Source organism: Melopsittacus undulatus, assembly GCF_012275295.1.
Source record: "Melopsittacus undulatus isolate bMelUnd1 chromosome W unlocalized genomic scaffold, bMelUnd1.mat.Z SUPER_W_unloc_1, whole genome shotgun sequence".
Classification (NCBI taxonomy): domain Eukaryota; kingdom Metazoa; phylum Chordata; class Aves; order Psittaciformes; family Psittaculidae; genus Melopsittacus; species Melopsittacus undulatus.
The window spans coordinates 1,554,221-1,566,274 of record NW_022993942.1 but is presented as its reverse complement, the minus strand read 5'-3'; positions in this window follow the sequence as shown (position 1 = coordinate 1,566,274).

Here is a 12,054-nt window from a genome sequence, read left to right as displayed (position 1 = left end):
CTTTGAAAAGTCATGCATTTGTCAGTTATTTGTTTTGCTAACACAAAAATTCCAATACATCCATACTCCTTTAAAAAGTGATCACACAGGGCCTCTGTACCCCAGTGAGCCTCTTGGTGTATGTTTTCTAATATCTATCTGTCTAGTCAATGGCTTATTAAGGAGTTGTCTTCCGTCAGGGAGTTTCCATTTCCCATGTTGATCTTGTTCTCCTCCTGTTTTACTTAACTCTTTCTCTTCTGACTCACTAAATTTTGGAATCTCCAATTCCTGTTCCTCAGGTACCAGAACTAACATGACTCTCTCAATTCCATTTTCTGCTGCATCTCTAGCTTCTTGGTCTGCTAGATTATTTCCCTCTTGTCATGGGTTCAGCAGTAGCTCATGCTCTGCCAGGGAGGAGGGGAGAGATAGGGCGCCTGGTCTGGGCTAGTCGGGGAGGTATTCCATACCACAGCACGTCCTGCTCGGGGAGGGGACTGGAAGCTGGCCGGGAGGGAAGGAGTTAACACGCCGGGCTGGGCTCAGGGAGGCAACGGGAAGCTGGCTAGGAGGGGAGGGGGGAAGCTCTCTCTCTCGCCTTCCGGGGCTGGCCTTGTGGCGGCGGGTGGTATCGTGTTCTCTCTCTCTGTTTGTCTCCTCTAACATTGATTTGTTGTTGGTACCGGTAGTTATTTCTGTTATACCTTGATTGCTGGACTGATTTTGCCTCGATCCGTGGGAGTTGTATCCCTCCGGCTCTCCTTCCCATCCCTCCGGGGGTGGGGGGGGTTGGGGGAGGGGGAGGGGAAACAAAGGGGAACTGTGCAGATTTAGTTTAAACCACGACATTTTTTGGCGCCCAACGTGGGGCACGAACCCACGAAATAACAACAAATCTGACAGGATTTATAGTCATTTGTCACAATGCTGTTTTATTGGCTCTCACAGTTTTTTCTCTTGATCTCACGGTTTCAGGATTTTACCAATTACTTTTCATATATAATAGCTGTGTTAGTGTTTATCAAGTATGGGGTTTGGGCTAAGGTTCTGGTCTCATTGTACTTTATGTTTATGACTTGTAATACAATAGAAGCATTAATCATGAAACTGATTTGGTTTATGCTCCCGGTATGGTCACCAACTTTATATTTTGGGAGGTATATAATAGAAATGCTTGGGAATTTCACATCTTTTTTCTCCTTCTCGGGTGGTCAACCTGTGAAGGAGACATTCTGCTATCCTCCCAGTGCTCTCTCCAGATGGTCTACAACATCATTTGAGGGTTTTGAAGTTTTTGAATGGCCTTTTAATACTGTTGAGACTTGTATGCTGATTGCGATGGGGATCACCATATTAGCACGCATACAGAGTGTGTTTTGCTCAGAGTTATTTCATCTGATTTCAAGAGTTAAGCGGAGTCAGGTCTGGTCCTGTATTGGGGTCCTGAGCAACAACAAGCCTTCGAGCAAATTAAACGCGAGATAGTTCAGGCCGTGGCCCTTGGACCAGTCCGGACCGGTCCAGATGTGAAAAATGTACTGTACACTGCAGCTGGGGAGAATGGTCCTACCTGGAGCCTCTGGCAGAAAACTCCAGGGGAGACTCGAGGTCGACCCCTTGGTTTTTGGAGTCGGGGATACAAAGGCTCTGAGGCCAGCTATACCCCAACGGAGAAAGAGATATTGGCAGCTTATGAAGGGGTTTGAGCTGCTTCGGAGGTGATTGGCACTGATGCGCAGCTCCTTTTGGCACCCCGCTTGCCAGTGCTGGGCTGGATGTTCAAAGGCAGGGTCTCCTCTACACATCATGCAACTGATGCTACTTGGAGTAAATGGGCTGCACTAATTACACAACGAGCTCGGATAGGAAATCCCAGTCGTCCAGGCATTCTGGAAGTCATCATGGACTGGCCAGAGGGCAAAGATTTTGGAATGTCACCAGAGGAGGAGGTGATGCGTGCCAAAGAGGCACCACCATATAATAAATTGTCAGAAAGTGAAAAGCAGTATGCCTTGTTCACTGATGGGTCCTGCCATATTGTGGGAAAGCATCGGAGATGGAAGGTAGCTGTATGGAGTCCTCAGCGACAAGTTGCTGAAACTGCTGAAGGAGAGGGTGAATCGAGTCAGTTTGCCGAGGTGAAAGCCATCCAGCTGGCCCTGGACATTGCTGAGCAAGAAAGGTGGCCAGTACTCTATACTGACTCATGGATGGTGGCAAATGCCCTGTGGGGGTGGTTGCAGCAATGGAAGCAGAGCAACTGGCAACACAGAGGTAAACCCATTTGGGCTGCTACATTACGGCAAGATATCGCTGCCCGGGTGCAGAAGCTGGTGGTGAGGGTACGCCATGTAGATGCCCACATACCTAAGAGTCGGGCCACTGAGGAACACCACAATAACCAACAAGTGGATAAAGCTGCTAAGATTGAAGTAGCTCAGATGGACTTAGATTGGCAACATAAAGGTGAATTATTTTTGGCCCGGTGGGCCCACGACACTTCAGGCCATCAGGGCAGGGACGCAACGTATAAATGGGCTCGTGATCGAGGGGTGGACTTAACAATGGACACTATCGCCCAGGTTATCCATGAGTGTGAGACATGTGCTGCAATTAAACAAGCTAAACGGTTAAAACCTCTTTGGTATGGAGGACGATGGCTGAAGTATAAATATGAGGAGGCCTGGCAAATTGACTATATCACACTCCCCCCAACCCGCCAAAGCAAGCGCTATGTGCTTACCATGGTGGAAACAACCACAGGATGGCTGGAAACATATGCTGTGCCCCACGCCACTGCCCGGAACACTATCCTGGGCCTTGAGCATCAGATTTTGTGGCGACATGGCACCCCAGAGAGAATTGAGTCAGACAATGGGACTCATTTTCGGAACAACCTTATAGGCGCTTGGGCCAAAGAACATGGCATTGAGTGGGTATATCACATCCCCTACCATGCACCAGCCTCTGGGAAAATTGAACGGTACAATGGGCTGTTAAAAACTACACTGAGAGCAATGGGTGGGGGAACTTTCAAGCATTGGGATACACATTTACCAAAGGCCACCTGGTTGGTCAACACCAGAGGATCTGCTAACAGGGCTGGCCCAGCCCAGTCAGAACTTTTACATATTGTAGAGGGGGACAAGGTGCCTGTAGTGCACATGAGAAATTTGCTAGGGAAGACAGTCTGGGTTACTCCTGTTTCAGGCCAAGGCAAACCCACTCGTGGGATTGCTTTTGCTCAAGGACCCGGATATACTTGGTGGGTAATGCAGGAAGATGGGGAAGTCCGATGTATACCTCAAGGGGATTTGATTTTAGGGGAAAACAGCCAATGAACTTAATTATACGTTGTTGCTTGCTGTGTAATATTTTTATAGTCTATCAACTAGATGTCTTCAGGTCACCAGCGACTGGCCCTGACTTCCCTCTAACCATCGCCCCAACAGAGAATGAACTTTGATAGAACCAAATGAGTTCTGCAGTAAAGGGATGATCAACATTGGCAGGCAACAATCCAGCACTGCACACAGACCTTCCTGCTACAAAAGACTATTACAAACTTAACATCATGGACCAAATGGACTCAATTGCATTATAGGGATTGGTCCATGTATTAAGAAATGATTTCTTTTTATCTGTCTGGGTGTACGCAGATGTATATATATATATATATGTATATCTATATGATGGTATATTGAAAATGTGGGATCTGAGCATGACGTGAATGGTATGGAATAAGGGTTGGATAATGTCATGGGTTCAGCAGTAGCTCATGCTCTGCCAGGGAGGAGGGAGAGATAGGGCGCTTGGTCTGGGCTAGTCGGGGAGGTATTCCATACCACAGCACGTCCTGCTCGGGGAGGGGACTGGAAGCTGGCCGGGAGGGAAGGAGTTAATACGCCGTGCTGGGCTCGGGGAGGCAACGGGAAGCTGGCTAGGAGGGGAGGGGGGAAGCTCTCTCTCTCGCCTTCCGGGGCTGGCCTTGTGGCGGCGGGTGGTATCGTGTTCTCTCTCTCTGTTTGTCTCCTCTAACATTGATTTGTTGTTGGTACCGGTAGTTATTTCTGTTATACCTTGATTGCTGGACTGATTTTGCCTCGATCCGTGGGAGTTGTATCCCTCCGGCTCTCCTTCCCATCCCTCCGGGGGGGGGGGGGGGGTGGGGGGGGGGGGGCGGGGAAACAAAGGGGGAACTGTGCAGATTTAGTTTAAACCACGACACCTCTGATGTCCCCTAACATGCACTACAGCTATTTCTTCAGGTAACTAATACTTCCAAGGCTTCCAGGATAAGTCCTCAATGAATCAACCCCTTCCCTTTCGAATTTAAAAGTCCCCGTTCTTCCCAATTTTTCCAAAGGTGTGCACTATACCAAATGCTTATTTTGAGTCAGTATAAATAGTTCCCTTCTTAGGCACTAGGTATTCTAAAGCTCTTTTCAGAGCGTATTGCTCACACATTTGAGCAGACCAATCTGAGGGTAATTTCCCTCTTTCAACGATTTGCATCTTTTCTCTGTTAACTAGCGCATACCTTGACATCCTTTTCCCCTGCAGACATCTAGACAATCCATTCATATAAATTCCTTTACACTCTGGGAGAGCCTGTACCATTAAATCCTCCCGAATCTTGGTCTGGCATTGTATGACTTCTGAACAGTTATGGGTTAAACCTTTTTGCTTCCCATATAAGAACTGAGCTGGGTTTAGACTTTTGTCCACCATTAATGTAAAATCATCATTATTACTTAATATCACTTCATACAAATAAAAGGATATGTCCAGTGAGGGTCCAGCAAGCTCTCAGTCCCGTCCGTGAACATGTCTGTTCCCACTTATTTGCCTGCCTCAGCACCCATCCCATGCTCAAACACAGGAGCTGCGCGAGCTCCCCTCCTTTTCCCCTTGGTTTTCCTTTTTTTTTTTTTTTTTTTCCCCCTCACAGTTGCTCACCCTGCTCTGCAGGGGCTGCAGATGCCTGCCTCTGCAACAGCACTTCTGGTTTAAACCCTTCCCTAACTCTGAATGTGCATCTGCCGCTTGTTGCCAGTGACAGCAATCACTCCTTATCAATATCAGATAGGACAGATGTAGAGGGTGCTTTCCCTCCGAGATACCTGTGATAGATAATTTTCCAACCTATCTTCCTGATTACTCTGGGTTTGGTTGGGTTTTTGTTTTTTGGGTTTTTTTTTTTTTGTTTGTTTGTTTGGTTTTTTTTTTCAGCTTTAAACATTTTTCCCCAATATCACAGGCTGAACAGCATCTCTCCAGCTTAGCTTTCTGTTTTTCCCTGTCCTTTTCCACAGCCAAAATTAAGGGATCTGGCTGAGCTATATCAATTTCTCTGTATTACCCCCCTGTACATTGGTTACCCCTGTATCAATCCCCCCTTTTTCTATAAAGTGAGTAAATTCTTTTACTGTATTATTTATGACAGAGCTATCCATGTTCCTTCTATTGATTTATGAAGTGATTTTGATATACATACAATCAGTAAAATGAGTAGTACTATAGCTAAGATTAGAAGGCCTTGGTTAAGTATATCTCTGAATCATCCAGTAACTCCTAGGTTATTTAGCTATTCATCTAATCCACCTCCAACATTTTTAAGCTCTTGCATATTCTCCTGCAATTTTCACAGCTTAGCATGGATTGATTCAGAATGGTCAGATAAGTTCATGCAGCACATACCTTTGAAATCCTCACAACCATGTCCATGGGCCAATTATAAAGCTATGGCTTGGACCATGGTATAGATATAAAGGATTTAATTTTAAAACCAAAACCTTTTCTGCAAGACACCCACTGTGTCTTGCAGGACCCAAACCACCAGATGCCCGCTGCCTCTTGTGATTGTAAACCACAGGATGCCCGCTGCTTCTTGTGGGTGTATACCAAACGGACACTAGCAGCCGGGTATACGCCTTTACCCACGAGATTTCCCATCTCGATTTACTGAAGGCATTATAATTGGGCCAAGCTTCATGTAATATGTGCAGCACTTGCACTACCCTTATCTCATATTCAGGTAGTGATACTTGGATTTGTATTCTGATTACAATTGCAACATTGTGTTAACACCCATGGATCACTCTATCTTTCGCAAGTTAGTTTTAATTTTAGTCTGTTATTATTGCTCGATGTGATTTTCCAGGGAGCTTTTGGGGCCTTTTTGACTTGAGTATGATAAATCCAGACGCTTTGTTCTCTAATTTTCATAGCAGTGAAAGTTGAGTAATACTTGGAACGGCCCCTTCCACCTTGGTTCGAGATCTTCTTCCCCTGTGGGTCTGAAAGATTTTATATACACATAATCTCCAGGTTGTATATTATGTACAGGACTATCCAGTCCTCTGCTTCAAGTTCCAGCCACATGTTTTTCAGTTTTCCTGAGTTCTTTTCCTAACTCTATTATATAGTTATTCATAGTTTCTTCTCCCACTTGGAGAGACATTCCCTGTTGGACCCCATATGGTCTTCCATACAGAATTTCAAAAGGTCTCAACCCTTCTCGAGTCCTTGGTTTAGTTCAGATTCTTAGCAGAGCTAATGGAAGCGACTGGGGCCAAGGTAAACTGGCCTCCTGTCCCAATTTCACAATTTGTTGTTTAATTACATAGTTCATTTTCTCCACCTGACCACTTGACTGAGGGTGGTAGGGAGTATGAAGTTGCAAATCAATACCTAGTTGTTTGTTAATTTGTTGTACCACATTTGAAATAAAATGTGGTCCTCTGTCCGAAGATACAGTGGCTGGAACTCCATATCGTGGTATTATTTCCTGTAACAATATTTTCGTTATCTCCCGGGTTTTTGCACTTCTAGTTGGAAAGGCTTCTGGCCAACCTAAAAAGGTGTCTGTTAGTACCAACAAATGCCTATACATACCCCCCTTTCCTTGACAGTACCATAAAGTCAATCTGCCATTGTTGGCCTGGTCCATTGCCCCTTCCAATTTGGCCCATTTTGAGTTTGGGAGTATTTTTTTTTTTTTTAATTTCCCTTACAAGTTCACTTATGGCTTTTCCTTCATCATCTATTTGCAAACAGCAACTACTAAGATTAAATTTTCCAGACCCCTCCTTCTTGAGCCAACAGGTAATCTAAAGCCATATGATTCTGGTATATTGCAGTTCTCATTTTAGTATTTTGCTTTGCAATTAATCCTAATGCATTTTCTGTTTTATTTACTACTATTTCTACCACAGCTTGTAACCTTATAATTCTATTCAACATATATATAGGAGTCCTGTATCCCCAGGACACATCTTCGGCCCAAGTTGCCAGATCATAATAAGAGATTATTCGTTCAGGTGGCCACTCATTGTCTTTCCAATTACCAATTTGTAGTTCTCTTTTATATCATTTTCTCCTTAATAAAAAGAAACTAGGTCTGATTGTTCCTAATATACATGATCCTGTCCAATTTTGAGGTAAAAATGCAAAGGCTATTTTACCACAGATCCAATAATGTCCATTTGGAGTGGGCCAACCATTTGGTATGTTAGTTCCATTAGCCCAGTTACTGAATTGTTGATTTATTTCTATAGGATTTCTCCATTTTTCCCAGTCTGGGTAGTGATTAAAATGTCATCTACATACTGCAATATTTTTCCTTCTTCTGGTGCGGCTTCCCAGGATTCTAAATCTTTTGCCAGTTGTTCTCCAAACAGGGTGGGACTGTTCTTGAATCCTTGAGGCAGCACTGTCCATGTGAGATGAGCTCTGCATCCACTCCTAGGGTTTCCCCATTCGAATGCAAAGATTTTCTGGCTAGCTTTGTGGAGAGGGAGGCAAAAGAAGGCATCTTTCAAATCTAAAACAGTAAACCAGGTTAGCTCTGGTGTCAGGCACGTTAAAGATCTTCAGTTACTTTGTTGACAGCTCAGGTTTATGTACCGGTACATTTGTGGCCCATACTCTTGGGAATACCTGATCCAGTATATCTTCCCTGACATGTTTAATGATGAAAAGTGAGCTTTAACATTTCTATATATTGTTGGTAGTTTACTTTTAGAGTGATGTTGCCTCCTTTGAAAGTAACGGTCACTCCCAAGTGTTCTAACAAATCTCTTTCCAAAAGAGCTTATGGATGCCCCATTATTTTTCCAATTGATATTTTAATGGTCCCCCCCAAAAGTATTAAAGCTTTGTTTAAAACTGAATACATTGAGCCTGTATCACCCAAAAATTCCACTTTCTTTTTGTCCCCTAGTTACATTATCTGCTAGGGAAGAATCCCCTGGTCCCTGTCAGTCTAGTTCTAATTCAGTCACCAGAGCCATCCCATGGCACTGCCCCCCAGGGGAGTCTCACTTCCAGGGTCCAGACTTCCCATAGCACACACACCGATCCAGTTCCACAGAAGAAGAGCCTACTCTCTCACCTCTGCTCAATATTCCTTCTCCACCAGTTTCAAAGCAACCACCACATTCAACAACCCCTCAGTCCCGTCTGTCAACATGTCTGTTTCCACTTGTTTGCCTCCCCCAGCACCCATCTCATGCTCAAACACAGGAGCTGCTCGAGCTCCCCTCCTTTCCTCTTGGCTTTCCCTTTTAATTTTTAGTTTTTCCCTGTCCTTTTCCAAAGCAAAAATTATGGGATCTAGCGGAGCTATATTAATTTTACATTTAGTTTGTCACTCCGGGTGGTTTCTGCATATATTATTTCACTTCAAAACCAACATTACTTGTAACAATGTATTATAATTCAGAATTCCATTTTTAGGCTATTTCTCCTGATCTTCCAAAGTATATAAAGGTCACCATTGATTGCAATATTTTACCAATGTTTTCTCGTTTATGGAGGCCCCAGAAGACCCTCTCAGTTCTTTCCAATGTGCCAAAATGTAACCCAATGGGCTTTTCTTCAGAATTTCCTTGTTTTCACTGGCTCCCATTTCAGCCAATCTTTCACAAATCTCTATAGCTTCCCTTTCCCAGTGCTCTGCAAATGCACTTATGAAAATATGAGAGCACCTACACACAAGTTTTATGATATTCTTAAGGGGATCAGTAAAATAATATTTCTGGGTTCTGCAGATCAGCTCCCCTGTTGTTAGATCATAGTTTCAGTTCCAGTGAAATTTCCTTTGTAACCATACCTCTTTAATACTTTTTACAAACTCTTTCCCAGTTTTTCCCTTCTAACTTCCCGGAAGTCCTCCGGGACTTTGTGGCTTTCTCCACAAAGTAATCTTTTTATTTCTGGTCCCAAAGGATAACCGATTGGGTAACTATAATTTCCACCTGCCAGTGTTTCGTAAGAAACCCTGAGCAATATCTGCCCCACTGGCACCCTGCGTGGCTATAAAAGTGGAATCTGCACCGAGAGCACAGCCACAATATCCACGCAAAATGCCACACGTCACATACAGTTACACTCCCACAAGGCACACAGGGACTTTCTGAGCTACTTAATGACTGTACACAGACGAGAAGATACACAAGACAGAAAAACGTAGCGAGAGGGGCAGCCGGACACTCCCCCTTTTTCTAAGCTGCTCACACAGACAAGACACACAGGCTTACACAGAAAGGACAGAGGGAGGGGTAGCTAGGCCCCACCCCTGTTCACACAGGACCAAAAAAAAAACGTAGACGCTTCGTCCGTCTCCGGCCGCTCTCCTCGCGGAGACATGGAACCACAGATTGGGACTCCACACTCGCTTCGTAGCTCTGCTACGTCTCAGTCACACAGAAACATAAACTTACACATGGGATCCTACACACTCACACTATGGTTCCGCTTACCCTTCACCTGCTTCTTATGGTCATGGTTCTCAGAATTTGAGATGCAGCGGAAACCTGGTGGGTTCGCCTACCCTTCACCTGCTTCCCTTAGCAGGTCCTGGCTCCCAAAACTTGGGATGCAGAGAAAACCCGGACTTGCCCAACCCTCAGGATCTCAGGATCGCTAGCAGCCGCTCTATTGGTCGACGAGTCCCTTGCTTGCAAGCCCTACCTGCCAAGGGGAACTTCGCTGTGCGCCAGACGTCTCTGCGCGCCTTACCAGCAGCCCCGGGCCATGCGTGTGCCTTATAGGCCCCCTATATTACCTAAATCCCAAGCATATAATTTCTCCGCAGCCGGCACAGGTTGTTGTCTGTCCCCGCAGTGAGCAGACGAGAAGCGGAGCCCTTCCAGGCAAGCAGCCTGGAGCACCTAGGATGTCCACCCCTCGGCCGATCCTGCAGCCGGACAGAGGCCTCCTGCCTGGCTCGCCAAATTGATGCGCGGATAGACTCCACAACTCGTTAAAGTTGTAAAGTAAGTATGCTTTTATTCAGCGCTGAGGTACATGGGGATAGCTCCTCCAAAGTATGCACACCTCAGGGTTGTTTTCCCTTTACATTTATTCTCTTAATATATACATATGCATTAGGTTACTTGATACGCCTATACATATTTATTATCTATCCCCGCTTCGTATTACAATGAGCTAGAAGGTCCTTTGCGCCTGCGCAGTGCCCCTTCTGGTCATGGGCAGGGGTCTCAAGATGAAGTAAATGAGTCTTCCTCTTGTGGGTAGGGGTCTTCAAGGTGAAGTAAATGAGTCTTCCTCTTCTTAAACTTTTCACCTTTTAATCTTCACACATGGCCTTAGGGTTTGGTCAGTGCCCAGTCTACTTCTCCTCTGCTTCTCAGTAGAACCAAACATCTGTTTTTGTCCCTTGCCAGTAGAGCTAAGCATCTGCTTTTGTCCCTTATCAGTAGAACTAAACATCTGCTTCTTCCCCTCAGCAGTAGTCAATGCCTTGGCATGTTAGGTACTTAGGACAGACAATACTTTTGTTTAAGCAAAGGAATTCCTTTAACCCCCTTGTACAATTTCTCTGTATTACCCCCCTGTACATTGGTTACCCCTTTATCAATACAGCTTTGGAAATATACTTACTGTTGAAGGTAATGTTGCAGGGGGTAGTAGGGAGTACCCCCTGGGTACCTCTGCATGCTTGAGATCACTTGCAAAGGTGGCACCACAGGGATCCCTGTCCCAGAGTATTGCGGGAGGCTCAAAGTACACCAAGTTTCTCCCTTTTGCTCAGGGACAAATGGTAACCACAGGCTATCATCCAAGTGACCTGAATTCACGGTTCAGCTGATGCAAGGATTACTTGGGTTAACCCCCACCAGCCATGGTCCCAAGATCCCTTAAATGTGTAGCAACAGATCTATGACACAGGTCCCAATCTAACATCAGCTGGGTTGGAGAGCTTTGTGTGCCTCATGAGCTGCCAGCTTAGCCCTTACCAACCCTCAGCAGACTCAACTACATGGGTGAGTAGTACCACCCTGTTTCCTCATCCTTTCTGGGAAAACCTCCTAGATAAAGAGCATACCAAGCCATTATTTCCCTTTGGATCTCTCCACATGACTGACCTCTGCTGTGATACTTAAAAATCCCAAACTGATGAGCTTGGGTAGAGGCAAAAAGGCTCATGGTCCTTTCCTCCTGCTTCTCTCCATCAACATGAGAAAAGAAACAAATAAAATGCACAAAAAACCCCTGATGGCCAACAAATCAACCCCACCTCCTCCCGAACAAATACGCAACTCAAAAACTTCTGAATCAGGAATGTCACACAGAAAATGTTGACATTTCTGATTGAAACCAAACAAGAACTGTCATTTTGAATCAGCACTTTGACATGGAAGGGAGGCTTGTTTGTTTAAATTAAATCACCCAACTGGAGCTACATTGTGTCATTCTGTTAGAAAAGGGTGAAATTTTATGTTAAAAAATAATTATATTTGAAAGTTTGTAAATCAATAGAAGGCTTTTATATATTAACAAGTTGTAACTTTGCTGTTCTGTGCCTTAGTTGTAATTTTGCTGTTCTGTACTTTAGTTAAGCTATGACTAAACATCACAAGGTAGTCCTAGCAGTAGAAATTAACATAGCCATATATGGAGAATGGTGCCTTACCCAAGCAGAACATATGGACTGACCAGAAGCAGCTAAGTGAAAACAATTGAATGCTGGCATCCACATAATGGTTGGGGCCTGTCCAAAGAACGGAAAGGTGAAAAGGACAAAGCGAGGAAGACTCCTTACTT